Source organism: Sus scrofa, chromosome 7, assembly GCF_000003025.6.
Source record: "Sus scrofa isolate TJ Tabasco breed Duroc chromosome 7, Sscrofa11.1, whole genome shotgun sequence".
NCBI lineage: Eukaryota > Metazoa > Chordata > Mammalia > Artiodactyla > Suidae > Sus > Sus scrofa.
This window is the reverse complement of record NC_010449.5, coordinates 111,407,825-111,430,247: the sequence shown is the minus strand read 5'-3', so window position 1 is coordinate 111,430,247 and position 22,423 is coordinate 111,407,825. Positions and strand designations below refer to the sequence as shown.

The window sequence follows — 22,423 nt, the reverse complement described above, 5'->3', positions numbered from 1 at the left end:
CCTGACGGAAGTAAGGAAAAGTCCAGGCCAATTTCACTTAGGACTATAGTTTCAGAAATCCTAAACAAAATACTAACAAAGTGAATTTAGCAATAAATTACTACATCTTGATCAAGTTGATTATCTTCCAGAAGTGCAAGGTTGGGATAATCTATTTGAAAATCAGTCAATGTAACTCACTGTATAACAGAATAAAAAAAAAAGTGCTATGATCATCTCAATAAATGCAGAAAATGTGTGCAGTGTAATCCAACATTTATTCAGGATTTTTAACAAGATTCAGGAAACTAATAAGAAGGAAGTTTTCTTATTCTAACAAGAGTATCTACCAGAAAACCCCCATTATATCATTAAAAAGTAGGAAATGTTATGCATACTGGGTAAATGTTAAAACATTTGAGCGTAAGAAAAAAGACAAATATGTCAATTATCACCACTTCTGTTCATCATTGCATAGCAGATCCCAGCTCGTACAATGAGGTGCAAAAGAGAAATAAAGATATTAGAACTGAAAAGGAATAAATAAAACTGCAATTATTGGGAGATGAAATTACTATGTATTGTAGAAAATTCAAAAGGAATTTCAGGTAAACTGTTGGAACTGAAAAATGAATTAGCAAGTTGGTTGGATACAAAGGAAAGGTGAAAAAATTAATTATATTTGTGTTTTATTACTAGTAAACATATACACAGTTAATTTGCATCAGAATAAAAAAAAATCAAATACCTAGGAATACATCTAACGAAAGTTTTGATGACTTCTATGTTGGAAGCCATTTGACATTACTGAGAGAAAGAAGACATACATGGAAGAATATGTCGTGTTTATGAAATGGAGGTCTCCCTTTTTTAAAGGAAAAAAGGATGTCACTTAATCTCACACTGAGTCAGTAGTGCAGTATCAATCAAAATCCCGAGAGGGTTTTCCTGGAAATTGGTAAGCTGACCCTAAGATTTATATGAAAACACAAAGAACGAAGAATAGCCAAGGCGCTCATGGAGAAGAATAAGAGGACGTGTTCCAGACTAGTGGGAAGGAGTAGAGTCCCCAAACAGACCTGTGCCTATACAGACACACTGTCAATGACAAAGCAAATGACAGTCATTTTTTAATAAACAGCCCTGAGACACTTAGATCTCAATATAGACCCTTGACCTTAAACTTACATCATACACCAAAATCCATTCCAAGTGCATGCAAGATGTGAAAATGTGGAAGACAAAATGATCAAATATCCAGAAGCTAATGTAGGATAATATCCTCATGATTTGGGCTCGGAAAAGAATTCCTGCACAGGACCCCCAGAGAACCAATCATTAAAAATTTTAAAATTGGACTATATTATAATGAAGACCTTAGGTTCATCCAAAGACACAGTTAAGAGAGGAAGAGGCAAGTTAAGAGATATTTGCAGTATCCGTCATTTACAGAGGGCTCATGGGAAGAATTTACAAAGAACTCCTCAAAATCAGTAAAAGACAAAATAGGTAATAGGCTTAAACAAGAGTTTCACAAAAGATGATATCCATATGTTCAGCAGACATGTGAAAAAGTACTCAACCTCATACGTCCTCAGGGAAATGCAAATTAGAAACCACATAAAATGCGACTGCACTTCTACCCAGTGCCTAAAATTAAAAATGACTTTCCCTACCAGCAGGTGGTGAGGATTTGGTGAAATGAGAGTTTTCATACACTGGTGACTATACATTGGTACAACCATTTTGGAAGACTAATTAACATGATCTAATACATTGGAACAAGGGTGTTCTATGGGTCAGCAGTTCTACTCAAATTCAAGGAAAAAGTGTATACCAAAAATTAGGGGCACAAAAGGTCAAAGCAGCAGTATTCGTGATGGCCTCAAACTGAAAACCACCCCGTATCCACCAAGAGTGTAATATAACGTGGTAGTTCCCCTCGTGGCTCAGTGGAAACAAATCCGACTGGGAGCCATGAGGATTCAGGTTCGATCCCTGGCCTCACTCAGTGGGTTAAGGATCTGGCGTTGCTGTGAGCTGTGGTGTAGGTCGCCGACAGGCTCAGATCTGGTGTTGCCGTGGCTGTGGTGGAGGCTCGCAGCTATAGCTCTAATTCGTCCCCTTGCCTGGGAACCTCCATATGCAGTGGGTGCGGCCCTAAAAAAAGAAATAAACAAAAAAATTAATGTGCATGTGCACACACACTTTGTGGTATATTTATGTAAATAAAAAGCTCTGCCAATAAAAATAAACTGTAGCTGTACCACAGCCTGGATGAGTTTGATTGACATTAATGCATGAAAGACACCCCCGCGCACACACATGTATTTCACTTATAGAAAGCGCAAAAACCCAGGCAGGATGAAACTATAGTCTTTAAGGAGGCGTGCTTAGATAGCGAGACTATAAAGTTACTACTCTCAAAGTTAAGATAATAGTTGTAGGGGAGGACGAGGGTGCTAATTAGGTGGAAGATGATGGGAGTTTCGGGGGTGCTGGCAAGAGTTCTGGTTTTTGACTTAGGTAATGATTACATGGATGTCTGCTTGGTGATAAATCCGTGAACTGTATTTTTTTTTGTTTGTTTTTTTGTTTTTTTGTCTTTTTAGGGCCGCACCTGCTGTGTATGGACGTTTCCAGGCTAGGGGTTGAATCAGAGCCGTAGCTGCCAGCTTATGCCTCAGCCACAGCAACACCGGATCCGAGTCGTGTCGGTGGCCTACACCACAGCTTATGGGCAATGCCAGATTCTTTAACCCACTGAGCAAGGCCAGGGATCGAACCTGCCTCCTCATGGATACTAGTCGGGTTTGTTACCTCGGAGCCACGATGGCAACTCCCTGTGCATTTCGTTTGTGCACTTCTCTGTGTGTAGCTCACAATGGAAAGCTTTTAAAAATCATTAATGCACCTTTACCATCATTTTTTGGATTTTTAATCAGTGTCATTTATTACCCTTTGACTTGGTATTACGGTAATTAAGACCTTTTCCCCTTTTCTTTTGAATTGACACCGGTTATATTATCTCGCAAACACGATGCATCAGTGAGACAATGATATGCAAATCTCTTCTTGTGCTTTTCACTTTTTTCCCTGTTGATAAATATCGCCTCTTTTGGAGTGTGTGTGTACAAACATACCCTTTCCTTCCTCCCTCTCCTCTTCTCTCTCTCTCCCTCCCTCTCCTCTTCCTCTCTCCCTTCCTTACTTTTTCTCTCTCTCTCGTTCTTCCCCTTGCCTTCTCACAGCATCTCTCAATCTCATTTTGCTCTTGGCCAAAGAGTAAATTCATGTACCCCTTCTATTTTGTTTTTCCTACTGTGCTCTGCTCTGGTTGCTCTCTAGCCTGGTCTAGAACAAGTTTTGTGCAAGGATTTCTTTCTCACCTGTGTCCTGTGTAGTTCTCATTTTGTTTCTTTTTTGGTTTGCTGCTTTTGGTGGAGTGTGTCTGCTAATAGTTTACTAATAAGCAAGCACAGGTAAATTATCAAAGAACGTAGTCTCTAGAAATATCTTTAATTTACCCTCTTCCTTTGGGTACATATATAATTCTAGATTGAAAATCATCTTCCCTCTGTATTTTGAAGGTAATACTGAATTGATTTCTAGTTTCTGTTGATGCTGTTGAAAAGTCATAGCTGTGTTGATTACTCTCCTTTTCGATGTAAACTTTTTTTTTCCTTCTAGAAGCTTTTAGAGTTTTGTTGTGTCTTTATAAGTCATTTTGCTATGGATTTAATCAAACATTTCAATTGAAAGACTTAGGCTCCCATTTTAGGAAAGGTGTTTATGGATTTGTGTTTATTTGGCTTTTTTTGGTTTTTATTTTGTCTTTTTAGGGCCACACCTGTGGCACATGAAAGTTCCCAGGCTGGGGTAGAATCGGAGCTGCAGCTGCTAGGCTACACCACAGCCACAGCAACCCCAGATTCAAGCTGCATCTGTGACCTACACTGCAGCTCATGGTAACGCTGGATCCTTAACTCACAGAGAGAGTCCAGGGATTGAACCCACATCCTCATGGATACTATTCATGTTCTTAACCTGCTAAGCCACAATGGGAATTCCTGTGTTTACTTGTTTATGTTTTTTGTTTTGTTTTGTTTTGTTTTTTTGCTTTTTTTTTAGGGCTGCACCTACGACATATGGATGTTCCCGGGCTAGGGGTCCAATCAGAGCTACAGCTCCCGTCCTACGCCACAGTCACAGCAACGTGGGATCTGAGCTGAGTCTGTGACCTACACCACAGCTCACGGCAACGCCAGATCCCTAACCCACTGAGCGAGGCCAGGGATGGAACCCGCAACCTCAAGGTTCCTAGTTGGATTTGTTTCTGCTGCACCACAATGGGAACTCCTATTATGTTTTTTTTTTTTTTTAATCATTTTCTTCTCACCATTTTCTGTGAATACTTAGAAACTGTAATAGTTGGGAGTTCCCATCGTGGCTCAGTGGTTAACAAATCCGACTAGGAACCATGAGGCTGTGGGTTCCATCCCTGGCCTCACTCAGTGGGTTAAGGATCCGCGTTGCTGTGAGCTGTGGTGTAGGTCACAGATTCAGCGTGGATTCCGTGTGGCTGTGGCTGTGGCTGCATCGCAGGCCGGCAGCTGTAGCTCTGATTCAATCCCGAGCCTGGGAACTTCCACATGCCGCAGGTGTGGCCCCAGAAGAAAAAGAAAAAAGAAAGAAAGAAACTGAAATAGTTGAACTTTCGACTGATTTTTAAATTTTCTCATTTTTCCCCTTCCGTCATGATCATTTCTGTGTCTTAATGCCTTCCTTTCTGATTGGTTTCCTTTATTTCCAAATCATCTACTGAATTTTTCTATTTTGTTCATTATACTTTTAATTTTCAAGAACTTTACATTTTTTCCCCTGAATGTTTCTTTTTCCAACACCCTGTTCTTTTCTTTTTTTTTTAAGAAAAGCAATGCCTTCTCTTATCTTGCATAATATATTCATTAGGGTTTTCGTTATTTTCTTCCGCTTCCTTTATGATCTCTGTTTTTTCAGACTTTCTTGTTTTTCCTGATTGCCAAGGTGTCTGACTTACCATGTAGATTTTCCTCGGGTGTCCTTTTGTATTTAAATATAAGGTTCTGAAGAGCTTATTGGAAGCTGCGTGCTTGAGGGGGGCTTCCTGTGGAGTGGCTGGGCTGGGACCCAGTTTTTTCAAGTTTCAGTGTCTCTCAGGAGGCTTCCTTCTGGGGCCATCCTGTTTCTTCAGAGAAGGGTCTTCTGGTCCTATGTAAGGGGTGGAAGCCTGGGTGCTAGTATTCTGATTGCCAGCTGGGTAAGGGGGCACAGGCTCTTGCTGTCCACTTCGTCTTCTGATTTTAGTCTGCTGTCTCACCCCTGAGCCTCCTCTTCAGTTTCTCCAGCATTAAACTTGACTTTTATAGGAAAGGGTAAGAGGAATCACCTGGTTATTAGCACCCAGGAAGGGCTGAGAACATGAAGGCGTAGCTTTTCATCACAGAGTCTAACCTCCACATGTCACTCCCACCGTCCACCATGTTGGATGCCTCCAAATCCGGATTCTGGGAGGCTAATCCATTAACATCTGATCAGCTTTCCCTCTGCTGGTATTTTCATTCCAGCTTTCTTCACTATGCCTAAATTCAGCCATCACTTCTCTGTCGTCTAGATATTGCTTGGCAGTTCTCATCTGCTGTTGTCTCCGCTCTCATTCTTTTTGTCCTTGTGGGTTATGTTAACTCTTTGAGAACAGAAACCATGACTTACACATTTTTAGTTTGCCTGCATGCGCAAGCACTAAACTTAGGAAACATTGATTGATTGACAGATGCCCACCTCCCTAATCACTGCAGTCCTCTGCCTTCTTGCTTTCTGGATCCTTTCCCCATGTTCTTTGTCCTTTCTCATTTGCAGGTGGGTAGATGCAAATGATAGCATCTACTTGGGTGCTTCCCCAAACTCTTGGTAGATTTCTCCTTTTGTCTCTTGCTTGGGTGCCCAGCAAACCTGAACCTTGCCAAGCATCAGCCCATCACATGTGCCAAGCACTTCTGCCTCCTTGTAGGCTGTCTTGCATCCAAACTGTCTGGAAAGGAGGACTAGGGAAGGGAAGGGGGATAGCTCTGAGGTGCCTGAAGGAGCTGAGTTTCTCTTCCCCATCAGTATAAACCGGGTGCTCTTAAAATAGCCTCTGGAGCTTTGTGCTATGAATTCAGCTACACAGTCCTTCTCAGGATTGGCTGACTGTTGAAAATAAAAATCTCTGGGAATACACACATCCCATTTCATTCTCATGGCAGATTTTGAGAAGCTGCGTCTTGACTGTTGTTGCTAAGTGGTTTCAGGGGAGAGTGCGGCCAACTTACAGTCCTTGGCTGGTGTTCACAGCATCTCTGATTTATGCTGCCTGGCGCTCTTTGACTGTTCTGTAGACCTCAGCTGGGTGGGCTTTTTTTCCTTCCTCCCATGGATCCAAAGCTGGGAATGTGAAATATTTCTAAGGTGGTGTAGCCGTGGGATTCTCGAATTATGAGGAGTGTTGAGAGCATGCCCAGTGGTCAGTAGGGCCCCTCTCCCTCTCTCTTCCTCCTGACTAACGGGAAAATCATTTATGCATGGGCAGTTTCTTTGGCTACCTGGAGATTTTTTTTAAATGAGACTCCTTTGACTTTCATTAGTAATTTGATTTGGTAGAAATTACTAAAGGTTCTGGTAAGAGTATTGTGTTTTGAATGGCCTGCACCCATAGGTACACTTGAAATGCTTCAGCAAGTCTGGTTTCACAGTGATCTGGAGGGAAAATACCTCTTTTCTAAAGATTATAAAAATGCTTTGTCTTCTACAAAGACAAATAGGGTTTTAGTCTTGTGATCTGGAAGGGTCTGTGGTAGACAGTCAGCTCTGCTATGTAGATATTACCAGAAAAAAAAAAAAGTTGTAGTTGAAATATTCTTAAGTGAGTTAATTTTTCAAGTAGGTGTTTCCCAGTCTTAACTTGGTTTATAGTTAATAATATCAAGCAATGGGTCACTTAACTTGTGGCATATGTTTTGCAGCTGGTTAATCTTTGAGGACACCTCAAGAGGTTGCCCTGTTGGAAGACAGGCATGGTACACACTTTAAAAGATGTATGTTTGACTATGTTTTACAAAATTCCAGGCTTCAGTTCTGGAAACTTGGTTGCCCATTTGTCTGTTTGCTGAAGTGACCTGAAATCAGGACAGTGTCAGCTCTGCCCCTGGGGACTTAAGCTTTGCCAGGCCCTTCTTCATGAAGACAGCAGCTCAACCCCATCTCCCTGCTCTGTCTTAAATCACACATTTCTCCACACTTACCTAGCAACACAGATGCCAGCCAGGAGTTTAACCTGAAATATATTCCATGCAACACTAATTAAACCTTTGGTTGAACAAGATGATGTTTATGAAGATTGTTGGTTGTCTGACCCATTCCGAAGTTCAGCCTGACTACTAGAAAGTGCCATATCTGACGTGATATTAGCCTGGAGTTTTCATGGAACTGTGCTTAATCCTGATGCCATTGGTTGGTATCCATATTTATCCTAAACCAAAAAGCATCCATATACCCCATTGTTGTGTTTGTTGCTTTATCCAAAGCATAATTCCTGGGCTTTATTTGTCCTGTGGGTATTGTTGTTTCTCCCAGTGATTTTTAAAATTTTGAATTTGTTTCTCTTTAGATGAAGTGTACACCCTCCAGCTGTTCCCTCCCCACCATCCATTCCCTATCATCTGACACTAGCTTCCCTCAGTTACTTTGTCTGCCTGACTCCTGTGGCCATTTGCTTTTGCGTTCTTCTTTTGCACAGTGTGATGATTAATTTTATGCACTACTTGGCAAGGCCATGGTACTCAGATAGTTGCTCAAACACCAGTCTAGATGTCACTGTGGAAGTGTTTTAGGTAAGATTAACATTTAAAGCAATAGACATTGAGTAAACCAGGTAACCCTCCATAATGTGGGTGGGCCTCATCTAATCAGTTGAAGACCTTACAAGGAAAAGACTGAGATCCCCTGAAGAAGAGAGTTTCTGCCTCATACTGTCTTTGAACTCAAGCTGCAACATCAGCTCTTCCTCCGATCTCCAACCTCCTGGGCTTCCCAGTAGAATTTGGAGTTGTCAGCCCCTGTAATCATGTGAGTAATTTCTTCAAAAGAATCTCTCTCTCTCTCTTTCTCTTTCTCTTTCTCTCTTTCACTCCAGATATAGCTATTGATCAATCAGTTGATCGATAGATAGATATATATCCACACCCATTGGTTCTGTTTTCTGGAGATCCCTGCCTAATATAAACAATGAGCTGTTTATAGAGAACCGTAAGAACTAACAGTCGATTTGCTTCATCTTGTGGTTGCTGAGTCATGTGAGTGAAGAGATTCCCCTCTTTGCATTGACTTGAAAAGCATAGAACCAAGGGTTCCCTTAATCCTTAGTTGGGTTAAGGATTCAGCATTGTTAACTGCTATGGTTTAGGTTGCTGCTGTGGCCTGGGTATGATCTCTGGCCTGGGAACTTTCACATGTTGCAGGTGTGGCCAAAATAAATAAATAGATAAAAACTTGGAACCATATCTGTGTCTTAACTTTAGCAGGTTTAGCAAATAAATAGTGAAGGATGCAGGCTGCATATCACTGATAGGGGAGGCATACTAGGGCAAAATGGTAGGGATACCAAGTTTGGGTTATACTGGGAGGGCATTTGGTTCCCATATTTAGTTTGAATCCACACCCCCACCTCCTGTCTTTGGTAAGTGTCTCTGTCTGTTGGGCTGTTACAACAAAATACTGCAGACTGGGCAACTTATAAACAATCCAGTCCTGGTATTTGCATCAGAGAAATAAAAGCACACATTCACACAAAGATTTGTATATAAATCTCCATAGCAACTCTATTTAGAATAACCCCAACCTGGGAACAACCTGCATGTTTGACAGGTGAATAGAAAAACAAATGATGAAACATCCGTACAATGGAACACTGTTCAGCAATATACATGAATGATCTATTGACATGCGCAACAGCATGGATGAATCTCAGAGTAATTTTGTTGAGTGAAAGGAAAAAGTATATGGGGAGAGCAGTCTGGAGGGTTGATTAACAGTCAGGTGTGGGTACAAAGGGTCATACTGTGGGGCTGGGGTGGAAGACTCTCTAGAAATCATCACATCCCTTCTCTTGCCTGAAACCAGTAGGATGAGATCACCTCCCTTTTCAAGGATTTGGGGAAATTGGAATACACGTTTGGGGACTTATGTGGTCCATAACGCTAGCCTGTATTTGTATGTTTACTCAATGTCACGGAGACCCCTACATGGTGGTGTACTATGCTCAGAACACATTTAAGATAAAACCACTCAGCATGGTAGTCCTGAAAACAGTCATCTGAGAGTTTACAAAACTCTACAGTCAGGAAGGAAATTATGTCCCCCAGAACTTCCGTGAGGAACTCATTTCGGTCACCTGTCTTAGAGATGACAAAAGAGTGGTGGAAAAAGAAATTCTAATACAAGTTGTTTCTGGAAAATCTTAGGAGCAGAGTTTCTCTTGATTGATTTTCTAGACTCAGCTAGAAATACTAATCTGGTATCTGGAAAGATGCATATTGGGGTCAGATAGACTAGGAACCATGAGGTTGCAGCTTCAATCCCTGGCCTCGCTCAGTGGGTTCATAAGGATCTGGCATTGCCATGAGCTGCGGTGTAGGTCGAAGATGAGGCTCGGATCCTGTATTGCTGTGGCTGTGGCCTAGGCCGGCAGCTGTAGCTCCGATTTGACCCCTAGCCTGGGAACCTTCATATGCAGTGGGGTTGGCCCTAAAATGACAAAAAGAGAGAGAGAGAAAAGGGGAGATCCTGTTGTGTCCCAGCAGGTTAAAAACCTGCCTAGTACCCATGAGGATTCGGAGTTCCGTCCCTGGCCTTGCACAGTGGGTTAAGGATCCAGCGTTGCTGTGAGCTATGGTGTAGGTCAAAGACCTGGCTTGGATCCCTCGTTGGTGTGACTGTGGTATAGGCTGGCAGCTGTAGCTCTGATTCAACCCCTGGCCGGAGAACTTCCATATGCCACGGGCGTGGCCCTTAAAAAAAAGAGAGAGAGAGAGAGAGAAAAGGCCCCAGAACAGCCCTGAGCACCAAAGTGGAGAGACGGGACCAAGGAAAGTTGAGCTTGCAAAAATAACGAGGCGCTTTCATTGAAGGTGAAGGAGAATTGGGTGTGTGGCGTCACAGAAGCAAAAGAAACATCACGAGGACCAGCCAGCTCGGGACACACTCAATGAGAGTTAGTGTCCCCCTGATGGAAATAACATCATTCCTTTATTTTAGGTCTTTCAGAGGATATAACATTACCTTTTATCCCAGCATAAATTCTCCTTGCAATGGCATTTTTTACCTCTTTCATGTGTCTTTCAAGGTTGAAACATGGAGCCCTGAAGAGCCGCGGGTTGGTCCCTCCTCTTCGAAAGCATCCATTTGCCAGCTTGCAGACCCACCAAGCGAAGATTTCTTTTTTTCCGCCTGCGGGTCACGTGATTTAATTTGCCTGAGTAACCTGCTGTCATAGGTTTTCACAGAGTCCTGACGTCTAACAGAGTAATTAATGCTTTAGGCTTCTAGGAACTGTTTCAGGATTTTATTCATCACCGTTGTGTGATTGCACATATGAATTATGAAGGAGTTATTTTGGTAGTCGGAGTTCCCCTTCAGAAAAATTTCCGTATTTGTTCATTATGAACTGATAGCCTGGAGAAGAGGAATAAAAACGGAGACCATTCCCTGCGTCCTATGCAGACATTTCAAATTATCCAGTCAGGATGACTTCATGGTATGAGGACGGAGTGTGAGTTGTTTGAAGCTGGGAGTTAAATGCTTTCTCTTTCCCTCACTGTAAATTAATTAGAGAGTCTCTGCCATTGGCTCCAGTGTATGGATTTTGTGAACTGTTTAAAGAATGCGTGAACATCAGAAGGAATCAGTGCCTTTCGTTTGATTCCCGTCACTGGAAGGATCCACCCCTAGGACCCCCCCCTGATAAGTGTGCTCACCTTTGGGGGAGTATTTCAGGAGACAGAGGGTATCCAGGTAAAATATTGGGGATTTTCAAAATTCTGTGATTGTATTTGAGATCAGGGTAGAAAAAAGCAAGGTGATAGGTGGTGTCTGTCTGATCCTGAGGATGCGATCCGAGGTGTGAAGAATGAAACCACAATCACTGTTTTCTTTGAAACGCCTCCCCTAAGACTCCCCCCCCCCCCCCCCCCCGCCTCCGCCCTGCCCCATCTTTGCAGGTTTTTGGTGCAAATGCTGAGGTGGCGGCGGGTGGATTCTGCTGGCCATTTTCCTTTGCCATGTAGGCTTCCCCTGTGTTTACAGGAAATTTTACTCCGCGCCTTTTATCCTGGCAAGAGAAAACTTGCTGCTTTTCTCAGAACAGGGCTCTTTTCGCTGATGAGAGTGATTTTCTGTGATTCCGCCCTACTTGGGGAAGATTTTTGAGACTTCAAATAAAAGACCAAGTAGTTGTATCTGTGTATGGATGGAGGCAGCCACTCTGCTTAGAATCCAGTGCCCTGACTATTGAGTGAAAATACCTGTTATTGCTCTAACTGCCATTTTTTGCTCTTGCCAAGTGGCCGGTGGGGATGAGGAGTCGGGGAAGGAGCTGGGCTGGGCAGGAGGAAGTCCATTTGCAAAGTCCACAGCAGAAGGATTCAGGCGGAGCAGCAGACACCCGATCTGAATTCTGTAGCGATAAGAGGAGGATTCGACCCGGGGCAGCTGGGCCACCGTGCTCATTCTGCAGTAGCATGCTGTGACAGACTAATCTGATGGCATTTTCATCTTAATTTACTTGCCTCCTGCTTTTTGTACGTAACAGCATTTCTGCCAAAGGTGATACATTTGCTAAAGCTTAACATTCAGATTCTTTCCTCATATGAGTGTTATATAATTATACATACATTTGGGCCCGAAGGTCCCCGGCTAACAAATTCCCTTTGCAGGAGTACCGTTTGAGGGCCCATTCTCTCATTAATTTTATTTGACATTTATGTCAACATTACATTCCTAGCCTCAAAGGAGAACTCACACATGCACGCGCAGGGGTGTGTTTTCAAGCGGAGTATTTGGTTTGGCAGTGAAAAGCAGTCAGCAAGGTCTGCGGAAGCAGAATGTTCTGAGTTAATACAGAGTAGTCGAACTGCCCCAAATTGAAGTTGTTGAACAAAGCGCTAAGTGGCCCCCTGCACGTGGCCGTTTTGCTACTTTGAGCATTTTTCCTCTCGGGGCTCCCAGACTTCACTGACGTGGTGTTTCTGGCCAGTTCCCTGGAGAGTCATCAGACGTGAAGAAATGAGCTGAAAATAAGTCACGATGGTGTCAGGAGTGGGAGTAAACATCGAAGCCCCACTTCTTCTTCCACTGCACTAACTTCAGACCAAGGTGTTTCTCAGTGAAACCCTGGCCCGGTCCAGCCTCCCAGTGCTGCTGAGTGTAAGTTTCACAAACACGGCCTCTGAGGTGGGAGGGCACCGGGAAGCCCATCCAAACTGCCGGAGTTACTTTAGTTCTCAGACCACGTGGCCGTGGCATTGCTTAGTGCTTTCAAAAGAAGACAGAAGCGTGATCTGGGGTTGTTAACCCCAAACAAACAAACAAACAAAAGCGATTGTTAGGGAGCGCTGCTGTGCTCCGACCTCGGGTCTAGGCGGGATGCCGAGTCTGTGGACTGCTCAAGAGAGGAAGGGAGTCAGCCGTAAGCAGCATCCGAGGGTCTGAACGTGGCAGTTCCTTTTGGTTCCAGAATGCTGACTTTGACATACTTTGTGGTTTGGTGTTCTGGAGCTGTACTTTGTGCTTGGCTGTAACGATGCATCGCAGATGGGGCTTTTGTTTTGCTGAGAATTCACCAGCAGTGGAGAGGGCCGGCCTTTGGCCTGTAAGGAGTGGGCAGTTTGTCTCACCCCTCACCCTTCATCATTCCAGCATTCACCCCTACCTCCCACCGTCCCCCAGCCCCGCCAGGGTTTCCTGACCCCATGGAAACCCTCCGTCCGCTCCATGCTGTCCTCACCATGAATCTGGAGGGTCAAGTGGTTGGTGACCAGCAGACCTACCAGCCTGTCCAGATGGCCAGATCCCTCAAGCTCATCACTCGAGCAATTTTTAACTATGACCTTCTGGAGTCAGTATCTCCTGGGGGTCCCCTTGGTGGTCTGTCCCCTTCCTGTCTCTGAAAAGCAGAGACTTTCTCGGGGAAGGAGACAAGGAGGACTGTTACGGTTTGTGAAGGGGGAGCTTGATCGCCGCCAGCTCAGACAACTTTGTTCTCAGCCCCTGACTTTGGCCTTGAGGACTTTGTGATTTTTCTCACCTGGTCTCGTCTGCTTAAGCTTCTGGCAAACCTCAGTCGGGATTTCCCCCCAACCTCTTTAAAGGCACTCCAAGCAGAACTAGGAAATTCATCATTTTCTGGCTGTCAAGGTAGTTCTGGATTATGCAGGGAAGAGATTTTGAGAGCTGGAAGGGCTCGGGGGTCTGGGCCACCTGTGCACAAGTTTAAACCCAGAGGGTTAAGAGGCAGGCCTGCTGACAGTCACCCATGCTTCATTGCTCCTTCCAGCCACGGCCTGTAGGAGGATCAGAGAAGCTTCCCATTGCCCCGCAATTGCTGGGACAATGAAAGTGATGGGAATGCCTTTGCTGAGAGCTGACGGCAGTTAAGGTCCAGCATCTAAGAATGGAGGGGCCCTTCAAGACAGTGGAGTCATATCCTGAGGCCGTAGGCTCGAGGTGGCAGAGCTGGGACTGGCACCTGGCTCTCTCAAACCCTTAGTTCAGTTTTCCCCTCCACCCTTTCTGGGTGCAAGACAATTAGAGGCGCCCCCTGACCGACTGTCTTTGTCTCTTCCTCTGCTCTCTCCCGGGCCTTCATCAACCCCCCAAAGACCTAAAACTTTAGAAGGGGAGTGTTTACTGTGGAACTAATCTGTTCTTCTTGGGCCTCTGCCTCCACTTTAAACTCGGTTAAAACCATTTCCTTAGAAAACAGCCATCTCTCTGCTGGACCGCTTGCTGCCCACACTGGCTGCCCACGGCTGTCTTAGTGTGTTCAGGCTCCTGTAACAAAATCCCCCAGAGTGGGTGGCTTTTCAACAGCAGAATGTCTTCCTCCCGGTCTGGAGGTGGCAGTCTGAGATGAGGGGGCTGATGCGGTTAGGGCAGAGTCCTCCTCCAGGTCACAGACTTCTCGTCGCATCCTTACGTGGTGGAAGGGGCCCGGAGCGCTCTGGGGTCCTTGTTGTAAGGGGCACTAATCCCATTCGTAAGGGCTCCACCTTCATGACCCAGTCACCTCCCAAAGGCCCCACCTTCTAACACCATCACGTGGGGCATTAGGAATCCAACCTAGGAATTCTGGGGGACATAGACGTTCAGACCATAAGAAGGGGAGATACCTCCCAGCCAGAAAGTGGCGAGGTCAGCTGAGCAGAGGACGCAGTGGCTGAGGGCCTGCAGGGAGAGTGGTTCCCTTCACCAGTAATTGTAGATAGTGACAGTGGGGACAAGTTCCTCTGCTTCCTGCCCCTTGAAAAATGTCCCCTCTTTGCCACTAAAGACCTCGCTTCCTTTAGCCGTCAGGCCTGGCGCAGAGAGCTGTGTCTGATGGGGCCTCTAGTTCTTTTTTTTTTTCCTCCCCATTTCCCTGTTTTGGCTGCTTCGCATCGCCTGGAGTTCCTGGGCCAGGGATCGCATCTGATCTGTGGTTGTGACCGAAGCCTCAGCTATAGCAATGCCGGACCTTGCTGTCTGGGGCTGGGGACATTAACATGTAACATTCGTCCCAGAGCTCCTAAGATGCTGCAGTTCCCATTGTGCCACAGTGGGAACTCTGGGCCCCCTAGCTCTTGTCCCCCAGAACCTGTACTTGTGGCATCTGGCTCACTGCTTGGTTGGGAACGTGAGTACAGGTGGCATCCATGCTGTGTGACGAAGGGCTCTCGGGCACGCTTTTTTCTCCACGCCGTTTAGAGATTACAGGTGGACCCGCTCTGTGGATGGAAGCCTCAGTCCCTTCCTTCTTCAAGGAAATATTCGGAAAGCAGCCAGTGCCTGGTCTTCCTCTAAGTGCAGCTTTATTGGCATTTGGCGTCTTGTAATATATTTTTAATATACTATGTATGCTGTATCTGAGTAAATCAGTAGGTATGTTTTGAAATTAAATATTTGCTAAGGGCTAGGTTCGCCCGATGTTAAATTATTGATAACAAACTTCACAGACACTGTATGAGACTTGATGATATATGAGTTTTGAGTGACCTGCCATTTATTAGACTTTATCTGCCCATGAAATCCATTTCCAATTCAGACCGTATCTGCTCGGGGATTGCTTGCCAGAAATCTATTCCCAGGTTCCTCCTTATTTCAGTGAAATATCTCTGGCTCAGCACCTTTCCCAAGGTGGCTGATCTAATCGGGGCCCAATCACTTATCTCTTCTCATTTCCTTTGGCAGGTCTGTCAAACTGCAGAGTGCATCTCGGGGACACTCAGAAGCCATAGGCGACCCACCTCCTTCGCCCTTTTCCTGGAGAGTGGAAAGTGAACTCCCTGAACTAGAGCCCCCCTCTGGGGTCTGTAAACAGAAACAGGACCCACCTGTGTGGTCAGGAAAACAGAAGTGGTCCCCCCCACCCCCGTGTCAGGAGCTGTCAGGAACCTCTCCATAATGAACAGTGTTCAGGGACCCTGAGCAATTAGAGCTCATTTGCATGGCGTGGAAGGGCCCTGGGCCCCCTTCCCCGCTGGGCTCTTCCGGCTCCCCCTCCTCTCTGACTTCCCCGGAGACAGGTGCGAGCTTCTGGCTGCTGCAAGGTCCAGCTGGCAGGAGAACTCCAACTTGTCATCACAGAAATAAAATTTGTCACCTCCATGTTCCCAACCTCTGTTCTTTCATGTTTAACCAGCATTCGGAATCTTGATAAACATGTCAGGGTTTCTATTTTTATTTCCTAATTAATTCAGAAAAGGAGCAGAAGACGTTGCTAATGATAGAAGAGCGAAAGGGACAGATAAGGCCAAGGGGGTGGCGGGGGGGGGTTGGCTCTTGGTTTTCAGTTAGAGAAGGCACACGAAGGAAGAGGGGCATCCAGCAGTTTGAGAAATGACTTGGGGCCTGCAGGTGTCTTGGTGATTGTTGGGCTGACCTGGCACTGGTCAGCATTTATGAGCAGATCTAAGAGGATCAAATAGGATGGCAAGCTTTTCTGCTTCTGCTACTGGACAGCGGTGCCTCATTTTCCCATGCACAAGGGAGGATGAAAATGTCCACACATATTAACTTTTTAATTATTTGAAATGTATTCTTTTGAGCACTCCTTCTGAAATGATATTCTCTGAGGACGTTAAACTTAATTTAACCTTTGTCTTGATGATTCAGAATCCTCTTTCTAAACATCTAGAACTGTGTACTTTAGTGATTCCAGAATCTTAACAATCTCAAGGGTGTTGTGTTTTAATTAAATGAGCATTTCCTCTACCCATTGTTCCCGAAAAGGCTCAAGTCGGAGATGTGGAATAATGGAACGAGTTCTAAACATAGAATCAAAACTCTGGTGTTAATTTAAGTTTCAGCGTTAATTAGCTGTTTGACCTTTAGCAAGTCTCTTAACCTCTCTGAGAATTTATTTCTTCATCTATAAAAATAGGAAATCAGAACATAATATTCCCAAGATTGTTTGGATTTCTAAAATGCTGTAATTTTATGATGAAATGAGGCAGAATAAGAACTCAGGTGGTCAGAGTAGGAGCATGGGCTTTGATGGATTCTTCGATGTGGCCATTGATTAACATTTGTGGCTTAAGGGCTCCAGGGAGTAACATCCCCACAGGCCTTGTTTACTTATAGGGAGGGTACCTACACCCCGATGGACAGTAATCCCTCATCATCCCCTGTGACTCAGTTTATGGGAAGAAAAGGGCAAAGAAACTGAGATTTATGGGACATTTCCACCCCTAAGAGCTCTATTGGACAAAGACTGATATAGGTAATTGAGCAAGGCCGATAGGAGAAAACTACATCTTTCTGGACCCCACGTTGGTACCCCCCCCCCATTTTTAAGGGATAAAAACCACTATAGGACATTGGGGGCAGGGGGCCTCTTCTCCCCACTCCCAGCAGCCGTGGGAGCTTAATAAAGACTTTGCTTTGCTTGCTGCCTGTGTGGTTGCGGGATTCATTCTTGGACTGTGTGAACAAGAACCCAGATTCCGAGAATGTCTTTCCAGCATCAGAAGGGCTCCTGATATTCCACAGGGTCAGTTGTCCAAAGGGCTATTGATTGAGGTTGGGATTATTTGTGTCTTTAAGATATGGTCCCAGACTGCTAAGATTTTCCAGATAATTGTGTTGGCTTTGAAGCTTTTTCCTATTCCATGGTTTGCAAACGATAGCCTCTGGGCCACATTTGACCCGCCACCTGTTTTTGTAAATAAAATTTTATTGGAACACAGCCATGCTTATTCATTTACACATTGGTCTGTGGCTTATTTTGGCCGCCAAGGGTAGAGAAATTATGATCCGTGAGGCCTAAAATATTTACTATCTGATCTTGATCTTTGTCTTTACGGGAAATGTTTGTCAGCCTCTGCTTTATTCTTTTTAAAAAAAAAACTCTGTCTATCACTTTTCATTGTAATCATTCTCTCTCCTTCCAGGAATCGTTTTAATTTACCATGTCTACCTGGCTGGAGGCTAAGAAACCAGACAACACAAGTGATTAGAATTGTGTTCAAAGTAAGAGTTAATAGGCTCTGAACAAAAGTTCAAGAGGACAATCTTTGAATGCGGTTTTGAGTGTGTGGGCTTTTTTTTTTTTTAAAGCTCCTGAGAGGTCCTTCCTTCTCATTTAAATTGTTGGGTCATTCTGGAGAGTTATTCTGTGTAATTGAAGTCTTAGAACAATTTGAAATTTCTAGAAACAGTGGCTTTTACAATGCTGGCTGTGTTTAGGGATTGGCTATAGGATACATTTCCTCCGCATACCTGCCACTTCCTACACGTTGGCATCCCTGTCACAGTGCGTTTCAATGCCAGAGTGGTGAGCTGAACTTGAGATCAGAAGACGTCAGCTGTCCCATGGCTGCGTGACTTTAGGCAGCCCCTTTGTGTCCCCAAGTCTGTTTCTTCAGCTATGAAATAGGAAAGACATTAACTGCAGCGTAGGGTGCGCCACTGGAGATATGTGTTTCAGCTCTACCCTCAACCGGCCCTTCCCTCAGTTGGATGGAGCAGGTGTGAAACTGATGTGCCAAATTAGAGACCATGAAATGAACCACAGCCCTGGGGGGCGGGGGGGGGGGGGATCACCGTGCCTTAAAAACTATCAAGTGATTCAGAGTGTTTCCCCTTGTCCACATGGCCAGGCGAGTAATCCTTTCCAGGGTGCTAGACTGGCTTAGCTCTTGATCAAGTCAGACTTTGATTCCTGTTAGGACCTGCTCCTGTGTATAGCTCCTTGGGTGGTAAGGGGGTGGAGTTAGGGGGAAAGGAAAGATGCAGCATTCATGGGTCCCTAGGTGTCACAGCATCAATCTCAGTGGATCGAGGGCATGTATGTGTAGATGCTGTGCAGATGACTGTCTCACATTCTATCTGGTAAGTCCCTTAAAGGCAAGCACTATATTTTCAAGTTTTACTTCCAAATTTCCATTGCGAGAACAATGTCTGGCTTCAACATATGTATGTTGAGGAGTTGCCATTGCGGCTCAGTGGGTTAAGAATCCGACTAACATCCATGAGGCTGCGGGTTCGATCCCTGGCCTTGTTCAATGGGTTAAGGATCCAGCGTTGCCACAAGCTATGGTGTAGGTCTCAAATGTGCCTTGGATCTGGCGTGGCTGTGGCTGTGGCTGTGGTGCAGGCTGGAAGATGTAGCTCTGATTCGATCCCTAGCTTGGAAAGGTCCATATGCCGCAGGTGCGGTCCTCAAAAATGAAAACAAAAAACCCCAAAACATATATGTTGAATTGATTTGACAGGACCAAGCTCTTCTGGTGGCATAAAGGTTTCGTTGAGGTTGACTGCCTCTGCTAACTGTGTGTCTGGATATTAGCTATTCAAGTGTAGAGTGCTTGGTGTGAAAACACAGCCACATCGTGGAGGAAGAAGCCCTTACCATAGGAGATAGAAACAGCTACAGGTACAGCAGAGCTGGGCTGAACTCGTAACAGGAAGATGTATCTTAGTCTGCTGTTCACCCAAGATCACCATGGCTTCCCACCACTTCCATTCTTTCCCTGACTCCGAGGCTGGCACTCATCCCTCAGCTCTATCCCTTTTGCCCTTCTGCTGTCCATGAGTGGTCTGGATCAGACTGTGGGAACTGAAAAGAAAAGTCTAGTATACAGCTCAGCTTGAAGCTTATCCCACAAACAGCCAGACCATCCAAGATCCAAGCCACGTGTTAACACACATATTTATGTATATGTTCTTCATCTGTTACATATGCCTTCTTGGGAAATGAATAACAAACACTTGATTCATTCATTTAAGAAAAATACTGAGGAGTTTCCTGGTGGCCTAGTGGTTAAGATCCAGTGTTGTCCCTGCTGTGACGAGGGTTCAGCCCCTGGCCTGGGAACTTCTGATTGCTGTGAGCTCATCCAAAAAAAAAAAAAAATTGAATCTCTGATTTGTGCCAGGTTTTATGATGCTAGTTGTTAGGGTTATAGCAGTAAAAAGGACAAGAGGAGGCCCTTGCCAGCAAGGAATTTATATGTAATTAACAAGTAAATAAACAAGTGAAACTACTGCAGATTGTGGTAAGAAGCAATGAAGATTCAAATGTTACAGCCAGCCAGCTCTGAGGAGGTGTCCTTTACAGAGTCTTAACAAATCTAGAAGGAGGAATTCCTGTTGTGGCTCAAGGTGAAAATCCGACTGGTGTCCTTGAGGATGTGAGTTTGATCCCTGGCTCTGCTCAGTGGGTCAGGGATCCAGAGTTGCTGTGAGCTGTGGTGTAGGTTGCAAACTTGGCTCCGATCTGGTGTTGCTATGGCTGTGGCACCGCAGCTGCAGCTCTGATTTGACCCCGAGCCTGAGAATTTCCACATGCCGTGCATTTGGGCTTAAAAAGAAAAAGAAAATCAGAAGGAGGAGCTCATGGTGCAGCTGGTGGAAAGAAGAGCTTCCAGGCTGAGGGCACGACATATGCAAAAAGACACTGAAGCTGATGGAGGGATCCTGGCTCTTTGGTGGAACTGGAGCAGCGTGAACGTGTGAGAGGGTGGGTCCTGATGGAGGTGATCCGAGGCAGGCTGCTTTTGGAGGAGGTTGGATTTATTCTGTGATGAGGAACTTTGGTCCTTCTCACGTGTGGGAAGGGCACAAGCAAGTTTCTGTCAAGAGCATCACTTTTGCTGTTGTGTGTAGAGAAGTTCCAAAGTGACCAGGCGAGCGATGTCCTTGGACTGGACAAGGTAAGATGAAGACAAAGGGAACTTTCTAGTTGCTTGCTGTGGCAGAGGAGAGGGACACGGAGGTCCTGGGACGCGACATCTAAGAGGTGGCATTTACTAAGATGGAGAAATTTGGGTGTGGTAGTGGGAGGACAGATTTGGGGGAAAGGTCTTAAGTTCTGCTTTGAAATCAAGTGCATTGGTGGCACAGGCCCGTTTTGGAGCTGGTGAGTTTGAACCAGTGAAACTTTTCTTGTCCTCACCATTCATGGGTCGCACCATGCTCTGATAAATGACTAGCTTCCTTCCTACACGCGAATCTTCCCTGGGTACCACTTCGGACCTTTGTTTATGCCGAGTGCCCCCTCGGTAGTTAATGCAATCACTTGCTTACAGTAGGTGCTCAATAAATAATTGTTGATGACTTGTCTGCACCAGGCATCCCAGCTTGTTCACAGAGCTCCACTCTAAAGCAAGGAATCCTGTGGGCAAAGGGGAAGAGAGGCAGATGAAGTGGGGGTTTTTTTTGCGGTGTTGGTGAAGAAATGGGTACTTTTCTAAAAAGAGACTCCAGGTGAATGAGGAGGAAGAAGTGAAAGAGAAACTGGTTTGAGGAATGCGTCAAGACCTCTGGCCCCTGTGCTCCCTTTCTTGGCTTCTAGACTTGGAGTCTTGGATCGGCTATTCCTGGGGGTCAGGGTCCCGCCTGCACACCTGTCTTCTCTTCCCTTTTCTGTAGCCTCCTTTCCTCCTCCCGGCTTTTTCATTCCCACCTTAGAAGGGAAAAGGCAAAGTTTACTTGGAGCGCAGAGCCGTGGGCTTCATTCAGGTGTCGAAGGATTGAGGACATGTTGTTTGGCACATGTAGCTGCTGTCACATACAAACCTGAATGAGGCGTGGATGTTTTATCCCCTGAAAACCAGCACAATGAACATAATTTTCACTGCATTGGCTCAGTGTTCCAGAAGATTGAAGGGAGTGATAGTGGTACCCCTTATTAACTTAAAAGTGCATTTCTGTGATATGTCCCATCTCCCGCTTAGTAATTTTTGACAAAGCAAAGTAATGAGGGCAGTGTCTTGCAATTTTAGAAGCTAAGCGTTTGTTGCATTAAAAAAAAAAAAAATTTAAGTTATTTCTTCCCTGTAGGAAAGTAAAGAAATCCGTGATAAAATAATAATTAAATGCTGACAGTGCTAAATTTCTACCCAGCATGAGCTGGCGGCAGTTTCATACCAAAACATGAGATCATTGGAAGAAAAAAAAATCTGATTAAATACCTCTGTAGACTTTTCTGATTAGCTGTTCTTAAGAGAGTCCATGACAGTAATGAAAGGGTGTAATTTGACAGCCACAATTTACTCTTGGAAAAAAAAAAAGGTAAAATAGTGTGTATGTGTGAGGTTTTTACAGGAATTTCTTGTTGGTCTTTACTAGTGGGGTTTATTTTGCAATCATTAGTTTCTAGCATTTTCGAAGAGCCCCCCCAGCTGAAAAGCACATTGTTTTACTGGGGTGAGGGTTTTGGGGGACAGTTTCAGTGCCAGCCTTCCTTTTCTTTCTTTCTTTTCTTCTTCTTTTTTAAAATCTTCTCCAGGCAGGTTTTATATTTCTGGGGGTAAATGACCTTGACACAAGCAGATTTGGGAAATAGAGTGTAGGTCATAGAGATTCTCTTATCCCGTGTATTAATTTTCTGCATCTGGCAGCTCCCAGCATCTCTTTGTATTAACTCACCATGGCATGAGGGCTGCAGGCCAGATTTGACGTGAAGATGGAGTGATTATGTGGCATATGGTAAATGCAGGAACCACCACTAATTACTCTTTCTTTCCTCTTTCTCCTTGACTTCTACTGGAGATGGGAGGTTTCTTGAATTTTCAAGTGTTTTCCCTTTTCAGCCCCGCTCTACTCTTACCTCCAGTAGATGTTACAGCAGATGACTTTCTTGGCTATGATCTGATAGATCATAGACTTTGAAACC

General features: G+C 44.8%; 2 protein-coding genes across 10 annotated transcripts in view; both read left to right on the top strand.

Annotated features, from left to right (window-relative positions):
- The window catches only part of LOC106504536, a 39,189-nt gene extending 23,268 nt beyond the window's left edge, over positions 1-15,921 (top strand). The window contains exon 2 of the mRNA XM_021099995.1: positions 15,496-15,921. The gene's annotated coding sequence lies outside the window, so the exon portion shown is untranslated. The remainder of the gene's footprint in view (positions 1-15,495) is intronic.
- FOXN3 (forkhead box N3) overlaps positions 1-22,423 on the top strand; it is a 417,615-nt gene that overhangs the window by 23,859 nt on the left and 371,333 nt on the right. The gene's annotated exons all lie outside the window — the stretch shown is intronic.